We start from the raw sequence: 13,942 nt of genomic DNA on the forward strand, positions 1-13,942 counted from the left end.
AAAGGCATGAGCCAGTTTTGTAAAATGATCGGTGACAACAAGCACATCCACCGACTTATTGGCAGAATCCTCAGCTGTCCAAAAATCAATACACACCAACTCGAGAGGTTCTGAAGTCCTTATGTTCTCCAGCGGTGCCCTGGCTTCAGGTTCAGGTGACTTGCTCACCACACACCGCCTGCAACCTCTCACATACTCAGCCACATCTCTGCTCAGTCCTACCCAGTGAAATCTCTGTTTTGCCAGACACAGTGTACGCTGTTGACCTTGATGGCCAACCTCATCATGTACACCCCTCAATACTCTGGAGCGAAGTGATGATGGAACAACATACAGGTAAGACTTCTTTTTCGTTATCATGTTTTTGGTAACACGATACAGGATACCATCCCTCATTTGCAATTTGTCCCAACCTCTGAGCAGCTTGAGTGCTTCAGCAGGTTCCTTGGGCCGCTCTCTCCTTGATGGCCTCCAACCCCTCTCCACATACACGATCACTCTGCTGAGAATGGAGTCATTTCGCTGACTCCCTCTCAACAAATCATGCGTGAGCACCTCTGAGCCATTGTGCTCAGGCATCAACACAGTCTGCGGGAACTGGGGCAGCAAGAGCGCATGGGGACATATCCCATCATCCTGCTGCATGTGTGCATCAAAAACAGCAGTCACCTCATGTGATGTCATGGTTCCGGCCTCAGCAACTGCTGAACACTGGGAAGCGATAGGCTGCCCACCTTCTGTAACACAGTCAAAAGGATGAGCAGAACGGTGGAATGCCTCCCGCACTCCATGAGGACACACTGCAGCCGCTTCAGCCAATAGGTCCCGATACGGGACTCTTGTCAACCGATGGGATGTGCTGGGCTGCACAAATGGCTCTCGGCTTAAGGCATAGGCAACCACGTTTTTGGGCCCCGGAATATATTTGATGTCAAACCGGAAAGGTGCCAATTTTGCAATCCATCTTTGCTCGCACGCATCCAGTCGTGCCTTGGACAATATATAAGTCAAAGGATTATTGTCCGTCCATGCAGTGAACTGATGGCCCCGTAGCCAGTGGTGAAACTTATCACACACAGCCCACTTTAAGGCAAAAAACTCCAACCGGTGTGCGGGATACCTTGACTGTGCATAGCTAAGCGATTTACTCGCAAAAGCAATAGGTCTGGCGGTGGACCCACCAATGGGGACCTGTGACAGCACAGCACCGAGGCCATTACTAGATGCATCAACAGAGAGCAGAAAAGGCTCGCTGAAATCTGGGTGGGCCAGGATAACCTGGTCCATCAAGGCTTGCTTTAGCAAAAAGAAAGCCTGCCTGCATTCATCTGTCCAATCGTCAGCGCTCAGCTTCCTCCGAACCTGACGGTGTTTCCTCCCCACTCCACGGGGGTTCCTGTCACCTGCTGTCAACCTAAACAGAGGTCTGGCAATGGAGGAACAGTTCTCAATGAATTGCTGGTAGAACACCACCATACCAAGAAAAGACCGGATTCTTCGCTGTGAGGGAACACCAGTGCCTGGCTCCATAAGGTCTGATTCTGCCAAAGAAGTGATGGCTACAACCTTATCTGGGTCAGACATTATCCCATCAGCGCTCACAACATGTCCCAGAAACCTCACTGAGCGTTGTAGGAAGTGGCACTTCTTGGGAGCAAGCTTAAGGTTGTGGGCCTTAAGCCGCTGAAAAACCATCTCTAATCTTTCCAGCGCTAGGTCTTCTGTAGGAGCGAACACCAGAACATCATCTAGATAGCACAGAAGACCGAGGAAGTTTCGGTCACCAAAGATACTCAGCATCATCCTCATAAAAGTTGCAGGGCTATTGCACAGCCCTTGGGGCATGCGATTATATTCATATAATCCAAATGGTGACGTGAAAGCTGTGTACTTCTTGTCTTCCTCATGTACTTCCACATTATAGTACCCAGAAGTCAGGTCCATAGTGGAGAAAAAGGCATTGCCACCCAAAGCCGACAAGGCATCAGCAGGATGAGGAAGAGGATGGGCGTCCTTGATGGTTCGAGCATTGAGCCAGCGGAAATCATTACAGATTCTTATGTCACCTGTTTTCTTCCAGACTAGGACTAACGGTGACGCAAACTCACTGCTAGATTTTCTAATGATCTCCCGCTCTTCCATCTCATCCAGCAACTGTCTGAGCTTCTCATACTGAGTGGGTGGTATGCGCCGACAGGGCAACCGAAAGGGTTTGTCATCCACAAGTCGAATCCGGTGGAGGTAACCTTTAGCCCTCCCACAATCCAACTTGTCTCTGGAGAAGATTGACTGAAACTCTGCAATGAGATCAACAAGCCGCTCCTTACAAACCGGTGACACCTCACAGGAGTCAATGTCTATGTCGGACAGACCCATATCATGCAACCGTGAATGAAGTGTACCAATCTCGCTACCTGGGTTGTTCACCAAGGGACGGTCAGGTAGGCTAGAAGTCTCTGTGACTAGGCTCTGCGCCTCACTGCAACAGATGGGGCTGCCTGTGGACAACTGGACGTGCTGCTGGAAGGTAGGTTGGGATCTGCTGCAACCCTCAGGCTGGCTGAAGCTTTCCAGAGCCACACATGGATACACATCAGCTAGCTTAGCACTATGTCTCAGTGTGATAGGCTTGTCAGAAGGGTTTATCACTTTCAGAGGCAGCCACCCATCATCGCTCAAAAGTGCCACAGTCCGCCCAACTATGACAGTTCTTGGCCTCGATCTTGCACTCGTAGGCTCCATCATGACTGTACTGCCAACAGGCAAACTATTCGCCCGCTGCAGTTTGCCCCAGACCAAGTGTTCAGTCATAGGCATCAATGTGACAGCTCTCTTTGTCTTGACAGTTCCAACCCTGTCAGGGGTGTTCACTGCACACGCCTCTACTGCAGCTGTCAGACTCAAAAGCTTCTTATGGGGGTCACATTCATCTTTTGAAAGCATTGGATCACAATCCAGTGAGTCACTTTCTTGTTTCAGGTACTGCATTAGGTATCTTAGCAAATTACAGCCAATGATGAGGGTCTCACACTGACCATCAACCACTAGCATTGGCACAACCACTTTACAGCCATAGACATCTACCTCTACATCACAAACTCCTAGTGGTTTTGTCTTTGAACCACCACAGCCAATCAAAACAACATCAGTGGGCTCCAAAACAGAGGTTTTCAACACTGTCTGCTGTAACAACTGAGGCATCACACTGTTGCTCAGTGTGCAAGCCATTGATCCACTATCGAGCATAGCTTTAACTGACATCTTACCACCTAAAGTTACATCTTCAAAGAAAAGTTCATCGTGTGGTGTTAGTCTCTGTATGTTATGGAGAACTGGCCTGTGGCCAAGCTCCCTTTCCTCATACACACTTCGGCAGACAGAATCTAAATCGTCCAGGTCATTAGTCTCTGGGGGATCACATCCAGGCCCAACACTTGCCCCCGCCACATGCAGGCCAACTAGTTTCCCTCCGGCTGAGCCGCTGATACATTACTCCGGGGCTTGGTGGTTATAACCCTGGGACAGTCAACACGTGTGTGATCAGCTGCATAGCAGAGGAAGCACAGATGGCTGAATCTGCAGTGGTAGTGGGTAGTGTGCCCAGCATCTCCGCAAACGTCACATGGCCCAGAGAATTTGAAATCAGCTTTGTGGTTACGGCGTGCATGTCCACCACTTCTGCTGGGTAAACCATGTTGCGGTGGCTGCACTTCCAAAACACGCTCCAGCATGGTGATAATGCGGTCAAGGCGATCAGTGGCCTCTTCAGCCTGTTGCCGTGGCAACTGTACTGAAGCAGGGACTGGCAGCGTAACATCCCGTTTATTAACAGGGTCCACACCACTAAACCTGGGAGTCACTCCCTGTTGCTGCGCAGTTATAGCAGAGGTCACTCTCAACTGTGATGACTGTTTCTGGTCTCTGCTGTGTTCAACAAGTTTCTCATGCACATCAGTAACTGTCCATTGTTGTGCTGGTTTGCACTTGAATATCAGGGATAGTTCTGAATCAGGGCAATGACGAATGAACATGGTAGTCAGGTCACGTGACAGGTTATCAAAAGTCTTATTCTGTCTCCTAAGGCAATCCTCTGTCACCTCCATAACTCTATTTAACCTCAACCAGTAGTAAAAGGAATGTTAACCTGCGCTAGGCAGTGTGGCATAGAAGTCAGCCAAAGGCATGTTAGAAGAGGGTGTATCACTGAAGTGCTGTTTCAGTATCTCAAAGATTGGGCTCGGGCCACTAGACAGGGATACAGATGGGTTGCTACGTATGCCTACCCTGACAACTTCTCGTGCTCTCCCCACTAGTTTACTCAGTACTTCTTCAGATTGTTCTGCAACAGGAACACCTCTCTTCCTCATATAAGCCACCATTGCAGCTTCCCACTCCTGAACAGTAAGAGTGTCATGCCCATCCCCTTTAAAACTCACAGGCTCCTTGACTTCGGACTTGACTACTACATTCAGCAATGATGGATCTGCTCCCATACTGCCCATTGCTCCAACCATACTTGGCCCCATCCCGCATCCCAAGCGTGATTCAATGCAAGAAGCGATGCTCTCACCTATGGAGAGACCAATTCTTGATGCCATGTCTGTCAAAAGATTCTCAGCAGTGCCCTTATCCTCTGATTTCTGAGTGAGGGGATCACTTTGAGGGTTTCCACCACTAGTGTTACTGGCCGGCAAAACATCCTCAAAACCAGGCACTGGCGTAGAGGAATCAGGCATTAAAAACACTCTGCCCCTGCCAAGTGAGGGTATTGGGGTGAATGGCACTGACCCCCGCCCCCTACCAAAAATGACACTGTTGTCCATTAAGAAATCACAAAAACAAACCAAAAGAACCCTCAAATAATTTTTTTTTTTTTCTTTTTCAAAACAAAAAGACCAAACTGCCGGGAATCACTCTAAAATGCTCTACTGGATCGTTACAACACTAAAAAATATATTACGGACCCAGGAGCATAAAAAAAATCACATAAAACAAAAATCACAAGGGGCCAAAGTTACTCAATCTCCCCAAACATGACAGAAACGAAAACAGCCGCTCAACTGCGAACCACAGATTAAGCGCGGGCCCCTCCCAATGATACCTACAGAAAACAGATTAAATGAAAAACACACTTAAGACTATAAAAGTAGCCACATGCGAGGAAAAACTGCCACCTTGTGACGAAATGAGGCACAGCGCCCTTGCACGGCCTTAATCGCCAAATAAAGAAAATAAACTCCAATCTACTCTAAACAAACATCAATCAACCTGCACATAGTCCATGGCAGAAAGGAGTGCAGCAGAAGAAGGGCAATCGTGTAGAAAACTGAGATACACTCGCTGCAGAGCTTCTCCCTCCACGAGCTGAGGGCTCCGACACCAGCCACGATCCTCCAGGAAATAGACGGTCCCTGCGCTCGTCGTCTCCAGAAGCGCGGGTCACGGCACCAGTGTAACCAGGCACAATTACACTGTAACTGGCTGGTCCAAATAAACCTCTTCGACTCTGCGTTGTGTAGTAATAATAGACGAAGGCTGCTTATCTTTAAGATGTGATCCGTTTTATTGTCTGGATAAGAACAGAACATATACTGGTCAGGCAGGTTGGCTCAGTACGGGGCAGCTCAAGCACAGCGCTCTCAGGCTCGTCTCTCATGATCTGGCCACATTATAACATTGCCAGAGGCATTATCCATTGCCTTTTCAGAGAGGGCGCCATTGAGCCAGTAAACCTCCACGTTACAAACTGTGGTTATTATGGCAAGTGGAATCACATACAACATAAATACTGTTACATTTGGATGGGGGCTTCCTCCAATGAAAAACACTTTTTCAGTACTTGGACCCAAGCAGACACGTGCATACTTGTGATGTGACAAGTACAATACTAATGTGAGTCTGCATCTGCATTTTTTCTGTGTCAGACCTGATGCCACAAAACATAGTGGGCATGAGAAACATTTTGGTTTTGAGTTTGTATAATAATTTGAAGTCTTTTCCTACAAGGGGCTGAGAGGGGTTCTTCTATAGCAGGGGTCATCAACTACATTTATCCAAGGGCCAGAATCTTTCTTGGCACACAGTGTGAGGGCGAGATGCTCTTGTAAAGTTAAAATAAAATTAAAAGAATAAAAAAATAAAATGATCTAATTTTATCCTAAGTAATATATCTGATATATCAGTTTTCCTTTCAAATTTATACAAGTTTTACTGATGTGATGTGCAAGTCTTGCACTTACATGTTCTTCTCCTTTGACGGTTGTTATGGAGACACCGCAATTGTGTGCCGTTGTTTTCATTATAGATATGATGAGCACAGGAAACAATAAAATGTTACATGAGAGCAATGAGTTTATCTATGCACAATCTACTTTTCAGAAGGCGTTTTGTTGTAGATTTTTTAAATGAATGTAGAAACATGAAGAGTCCAAATGCAAAACCCTCTAAATCTGCCTGGACACTTTTCTTTTAAAAGAGCATTTTTCTTTATCTGGATCTTATGGTAAATTTGAGTAAATTCACAGGTAATGGTGAGGTTCCCTTTAAAAAAATAGTCATTTACCTACTTTTTAATAAATAATATTTTGTTTTGAGGGAAACCAGCAAAATCTTCAGTCTGTCCTCTGCCCAGTGTGAATGAAGCTAAAAAGTGCAAATATCAGACTATGATAAAAATTTCTACATAGATTCACACAGTACAGCTGCAATGGCACAAAATGGCAGCACATTTATTTTTCTTAGAGTAACATACAGTTCCATTTTTAGTAAAACACCTTCAAAACTTGTTACCCTCAATCCAATCAGCCTTTACAGAAAGTCTTTTGAATGAACTTGATTTAATTGTGCACATGGATCAGACATGATTGGAATGTGGTGAAATAATGTCATTTCTCCTTTTCCCCTCACTTAATTTTACTAGTTTTTGGTCTCCAGGGTAAAATGACGAAAATTTACAAATTGTTTGTTACTGATGCTATAGGATGAAAATAGTATGGCAGATATATATAATGCATTATATGACAAATGTGATGGAAGACAGTAATTCATTGTGCCGAGAAAAAGACATAATCGGGTTAAGGCAGCTGATGTATCAACGTGTTACAGCACAGAGGCGGTAAGGTTTGGGACAACGGGTGCCTCCCAACCTAAACTCCAGACTGGGCTGCTCTCCAGCAGGTGGTGACAGAGAGAACCTTTGAAGGATGGAGGTGAAAAACAAAAATAACTCCATCCGGGCCAGCTGTTCTCCAAGACACACACGCTTACCTGAGAATTCACAAAACACAAGTTTTATTCAAGCAATTTACAAGATATCCACTTGTATCACAGATTTTTACTGCATTTCTGCAACAAGCCAATGAACCATTGTATAAGCGCTTTGAGTGCTCATACTGAGTAGAAAAGCGCTATATAAGAAGAACTAGTCCATTTACCATGATATTTTGTCTAAAACAGGGGTGTTAACATCCAACCAACCTGCAGAAAATGGAAGGAAGGCATCTCTCTTGCCAAATTTACCATCCCTGTCCAGAAAGTGTGGAGGTTGAAAGAGTGTGGAGTTTCCCACACTGACTCATCATGTAGGACTGAGTCCAGGGTAGCCAGGATCATGGTGCCCTGAAAAAATATTAACAATAATTGTAAGAACTGAAATACTAAAACAGAAAAAAATCTAAATTGGTTTTGAGATTGTGTGACTTTACCAGGTGATGCCAGATGTTTGATAAAATGCTGGATTTTTTTTTAGGATTTGGAGCCTATCCTAGCTGTCATAGGACAAAAGACAGGGTACATCCTGAAAGGTCATCAGTCTACTGAAGGGCCATAAGAGTCTCACTGTGTGTATTTATGAATCATTGCAGAAGAAGCCTTTCATTTATGGGGAATTGATTTTTATCTGGCCCACCATATTGTCTCACTACAAGTACCTACAGCAGCACAGAAATGAAAACCAAACAGTGAGGGCACAAAAACAGACTAAAAGATGGACACAGCCACTGTGAAGTCATCCTTTGGTTTTGGCCACCATGTTGGTTCTTTGGAGTCAGAAGTTACTATATGGAAGATGGCACACACATGGTGTCAGTTCAGTACAAAATTAGTTGCGATGAGGCCTAGCAGACACCTTGTATGTCAGGGTAATAGATCATGAAAAGCAGCCCCCAGTGTAAAGTAGTGGTGGTAGTTTCAGTTCCAGCAAAAGGTCCATGCTGCAAGCACGTAAGTTGCTGAGAGTAAAACTTGAATCATTGTTCTCATCCTATCAGAGACACAAACAGCAGAAATTAAAATCTGTTGGTATATTTCATTACAAGACCAAACAGAACAAACCAATAGAATTCAAGCCCAAAGCTCTCCTTTCCCATCTCTATCACAAAGGCATCAATATAGTAATGCTGGGTTAAGGTTTTCTTTGTGTTCTCTGATCCTGATTTCTATGTAGTCATTTATCTGTTGTACCAGTCAGCATCTTCTTATGAGGTCCAGGCAGCCACTTATCAGCCAGGGCATTGCGTTGTACATCTACAAAACAGGAGAACAGTTATTAAATCTGATGAAGTCATCTTTTAATGAATAAATAACACTAACATTCAAAGAGAGATCCACGTCTGTGTGCACCACATAGAAAGAGACATTGTAGTCAAAGAATTGAAATCTAACAGAAAACAGCAGAGGTGGTGGTAGAAATATAACTTCCAAAGGGGAAATATTTGGGGGAACAGTCACCAAGCTTTGTTTGTTTGTTTCAATAAGATTTAACTTGTGATTGTTTAAATGCAGTTTCATATTTCTCAGTGTCCATTACACACACTCATACACACAGTGTGACGGAGCGATGGAGAAGCTAGAAGGAAGGAAGAAGGACGTAAAAGTACAGAAATGCTTTAACATGAGCAGAAATACTGCTGAAACACATCTGAGATGTTAAACTACATTTGGTGAAAAAGTTCACCAGGATGCACGAAACCCTCCAACTTTCCTTAGGAGGACCCTGGCTCTGCTACATAAGGAAAAATAAGTGTAGTGATGATGATTCCAGCTCAAGAATACATGGACATGTTTTCTTTAAAAAAAAGATTGAAAGAAGTGAGTCGTGTGGTGGTTAGCACTGTTGCCTCGCAGCAAGAAGGTCCGGGGCTCGGGTCCACCTTGGCCGGCACCTTTTCTGTGTGGAGTTTGCATGTTCTCCCGTGTTTGTGTGGGTCTCCTGTGAGCACTCTGGTTTTGTCCCATGGTCCAAAGATATGTACTTTGTGGAGTTAAGTTAAATGCTGATTCTAAATTGCCCACAGGTGTGAGTGTGAATGGTTGTGTGTCTGTGTGTTAGCCTTATGACCGGCTGGTGACTCGACCAGGGTGTAACCTGCCTCTCGCCTTATGACAGCTGGGATGAGTTCCAGCCCCCTGCAACCCTTAAAAAGATATGCAGAAGGAAATGGATGAATGAAACAAACCAATAACATTTCTTTATTACTGGGGTGTCCATCAGTCAGTAACAGGTGTTGCTGCTAGGCAACAGTAGCACCTGAGAGTACTGTTCTATGTGGGTGGGCATGCTCCAAATTTCAAAAGAGACAGAACGTTCAATCGCTTAGTTTCAGCATTTTTCAAATTAGGAAAACAAAAGCTAGGCAACATCAGCAGCATCAGAAGCTACAGCAACACATATACAAAGTACTGCAGAAGACTTTGGTCAGACACAGCATCAGCTCTGCTCTGAACATTGACAGGTAGCTTCATTTCCTCTCTTACTAATTTCTTCCCCTGATTTAAGTTTTCTCAATTGATTTGGCACATTTGTCACAGCAGAAAAGTGATTTTCACCATCTTAATTCAGTTTTCCAAACAGTTAAAGCATTTTTTCATAACTCACACTCACCTGTGCAAAAGGCATCAGATTTATTTGTATTTGGAGCAAACCCTTACAAAGCAGTACTGCAAAAATGTGGGCCTAATGCAGAGTTTTATGTGATTCTGTCCTTATCTGTAGCTTAATTTCCACGATGAACAATAAAATCTTCACAGCAACAACTTTTGAGCACCTCAGTCTTTGAAACTGTGTCCTTAAAGCCATGAAGGCTGAAAATCGTGTCTGAAAGAGGTCCTGAAGAAGAAAAGCTGCTGGCAAAGAAAACCTAAAGAAGAAAGCAGAAAGAAAAGTGAAGAAGGAATTACTGGCAGTACAGCAAGCAATTGAACAAAAAATAGAAGGTTTGATAAAGATGGACATGGCAGAGAACGTAATGACGGACATAGAGGGGAAAAACAGTATGAAAAGGCGAATAAAAGAAGCAAAAAAAGAAGCTCAACCTGAAAGTGGACAGGGCAAAGAGGAAGTTCAGCCTGAAAGTGGACAAGGCCAAGAAGAAACTAAAACTGAAAGTGGACGAGGAAGAGCAGCCCCTTTTAAAGAACCTGGAAGAGGACAATGTGATGTGAAGTGTGTCTAACAATGCAAAGGTTGAGGAGAGATGGTTTCTCTCAGACTGAGCAGCAGTTTCTCAATTTTTCAGAATCAGTCACACAAGTAGATCTTCCTTTCCCTCCATTCCCTTTTCTGTCTATTACCCCATCTCTTCACACTCACCCCTTCTCACACCATGCCTCTTCCATCTCTCTTCACCCTCCTCTCCTCACCATGTTGAAACAACTTCACAGCATTGAATCAAAACTGTAAATATTTGCAAATGTACAAAGTTCTAAAGAAAAAAATAATAAATTGTTACTTTTAAAGCATAAAAGGTTGTCCTTCATTTATAGCAATATAAGGCTTGAAAATAACTGCCCAGATAAGCTAAATAAGGAGTTTTAACATGGCTTAAAAATGTCAAGAACTGCTTCAAGAAGCACTACGGCTGCACTTACTTCCCTTTATGAGCTGATGGATTCTGATGTAAAAATTAGGATATTTGTAATCAGATACTCTACTCTCTACTCTACCAGGAGACTGTGCTCCTAAAAACAGAACTCCCAGGATCACTGGGATTCACACTCCACTTAAACTGAGAAAGACCGAAGAAGGAAATCAATTCACAGTAGATATAAGTGAATGTGACATGCATTTTGTATAAATCCTGATTTAATATGATCATTGCATCATGTGGCATGTTCAAAAGAGGTTTACCTGTGTTGACATGGTTCCCTGTAAGCGCAACATTTCACTGAAGTTATGAGTAATGGACTGGTACTGCTTGTCAGTGTACTCAGATCGATTCCCAAACACCAAACAGCAGATGATGTTTGACACAGTGTTGTTTATCAGTGGCTGGGCATTAAAGGGCTTTCCTGTAAATGAAAACAGAACATTTGGATATGACACATGAGATGCACCCCATATCAAATCAAAGTAAGCAAATGCTATTGACTTGTGCAAATCAGTCTCATAACTTCAGCTCTATCATAGAGGATGGTGATTTTCTTTTAACTCGGTTTCTTTCCCATGCACTAATTTGTTTACATTTTGCAGGAAAAACTAAACAAGTCCATGTAATAAGCAGTGAAATATTTAAAAAACCAAATACAACAGTAAAACAGCAAAGATTGTTTTGCCTTGGTGTTGTGTGAAAGCTTCTGAGATATACTGGCACTCCTGCTGGATGGATAACTCCAGGGTCTTCTTGCCCAGACCAAAGTTTCTGAGTGTATGAAGAGCAAATCTTCTCTGCTGCTTCCATGAATAACCATTTGAACCCACAAGAGCTTTGAAAACATAAAGACACCAAATTAGACTGGATGTAAGTGTCACAATTTTACACTACCTAGCTGTGTAAGCATTACTTTAATACTATAGCTGGTAAAAGTGTGGTAAAAGTGTGCACACATTCTGTTGCATAATGGCAGAATCATGAGAGCATGACATAACAAAATATGCATGCACATCCTTGTGTGAGCATGCATGCATGTGTGCATATGTGCATGCATGGCTGGTCCTGGGTTGCTTCTGTGAGACATGTTTGCTCCCCACTGGTCGTTGCTACCCGCCCGGGAGATGGGCACTCAGTGATTCTGGGGCACGAGGCTGGGTGCTTTGACGTGGTTGTTGGACTGCTACCTTGGGGGTTGTGGTTTGGGTGGGTGCTGGCTACTTCTGCGCGGGCCTCTGCTTGGCGTCGGGTGGGTCTTGGGCTCCTGGGGCCCTCCCCTGGCTCGTGCGGTGGTGGGGGCAGCTGCCCATTGTCACTGGATCTCTGGGGCTCTTGCCCTTTGGCTGTGGGGGCCCTGGCTGGGACCGCCCTCCTCCTGCTCTGGGGATGGACACACGGTTGTCATCGGGATGTCTGGTCTCGGGGCTTCAATACTCATGAGTGGCTGCGGGCAGCCTGGGTTTCCTGATTCTGTCTGAGGGTTGCTGTTGTGGCCCGCTCCAAGCCGAGGACACTCTGTACTGTTTCCATGTTAGATTAGATTAGATTAGATTCAACTTTATTATCATTGTACACATGTATACAATGAAGATGTGCCCATCTTGAACATCAATGCTGTGAACAGGAAGGAAGTTGGTGTTCTATAATAGTTTGATTTCCTTCTTTAGCCTGCAGATCACAGCAGAAAGGCATCTCAGTGCAGCAGTTTTAAAGATCACTCTGAATCGAAGCTCTGCGGTCCTGAATGCAGCCAACACGGCTAAAATCCTTCACTTCCTGAGGACACCAGAGGAGACTCTCAGTATGCAGATCATGTTCAGGTCATTGAAAAGGGGAGAAGATGGTCCTCTGAGAATCACTGACCAATCAGAGAGTGATTCAGTCCAGCATCACTTCAGTTGACTTTTTCTTGGAAACTGATGTTCACAACATGGAATAAAGACATTTTAAGCACTTTGTAAAAAGGAACCTTAAAGAAGGGTTAGAGTCTTTAAATAAGGGCTTGTTTCAAACCTTCTGTTAAAGAGGATCTTAACTGGTACTTCTTCACATTACTGCTCCATTAATGAAAGCTTATGCAGAACCTTCAATATTAGTAGTGTTGTAGTCAAGACCACCTAACCCGAGACCGAGACAAGACCAAGACTTTTAGGGTCCGAGACCAGTCGAGACCAAGACCGAGGGGGGGCGAGACCGAGACAAGACCAAGACCAGTGCCTGACACTACATGACACAATAAAATGTGAAACATGATCAAAATCACTTCTCAAATTGATCTGAAAGATCCGCATTCCCATAAAATCATCCTGATATTAAACACTCACAGCTCAAATAAATATAACCATCTTTATTTAATACTCCTGGGTGACTTCCATCATTTATCACAGAATGTAAAACAATTATTCATAGTTCATCACAATAGTCTTAACTTTTCTCTGCCTTTCATAAACTATGCATAAAGTTGTGTTGTTTTTAAACCAACAATCTTTGTAAAAATGGGTGCTTTTTCAAAACCACATAGCTAAATGTGTAAAACTGAAAAAATGGCAAACACTCATCAACAGTAAGAACTAAAGCCTTTAATCTTATACAGATTAAAGCTGCAGGATGTAACTTTTATAAAAAATCTGGTTTTTACATATTTGTTAAAACTGTCACCATATCACGACAGTATGAGACCGATAATCTGCGAAAAAAATGGAGCTCATCCACCTCCTCCCTGAACCGCTCCCAGTCAAAACAACCAGTCAGAGCCAGGAGGAGGGTCTTAGCACTGTCAATCACTCCTGGTGTATGCTGCTCAGTGTAGTTGTGTGCGACACTTCAAGATTTGGTATCGATCCTATGTAAAGTAAACAAAGGGCCATTATCACCGATACTGATACCAATACTTTTTAATAATTATGAAGAATTTCCATGAAGTTTAACTGGTTTGAGATTTTTTTCCTTTGGATCATTAATTAGTTAAAACCCAGGATAGAATTGGGCAAAGTTTATATGTAAGTAAAATACTTTATCAAAATAAAAGTTATTGTTCTAAAACAATAGAACAAAACAATTTTCCCCATAAATTGATG

General features: G+C 43.6%; 1 pseudogene; it reads right to left on the bottom strand.

Annotated features, from left to right (window-relative positions):
• The window catches only part of LOC115775367 (cytochrome P450 2J6-like), a 63,499-nt pseudogene that overhangs the window by 44,230 nt on the left and 5,327 nt on the right, over positions 1-13,942 (bottom strand).

This window comes from Archocentrus centrarchus, unplaced genomic scaffold (genome assembly GCF_007364275.1).
Source record: "Archocentrus centrarchus isolate MPI-CPG fArcCen1 unplaced genomic scaffold, fArcCen1 scaffold_109_ctg1, whole genome shotgun sequence".
In the NCBI taxonomy this organism is placed as follows: Eukaryota; Metazoa; Chordata; class Actinopteri; order Cichliformes; family Cichlidae; genus Archocentrus; species Archocentrus centrarchus.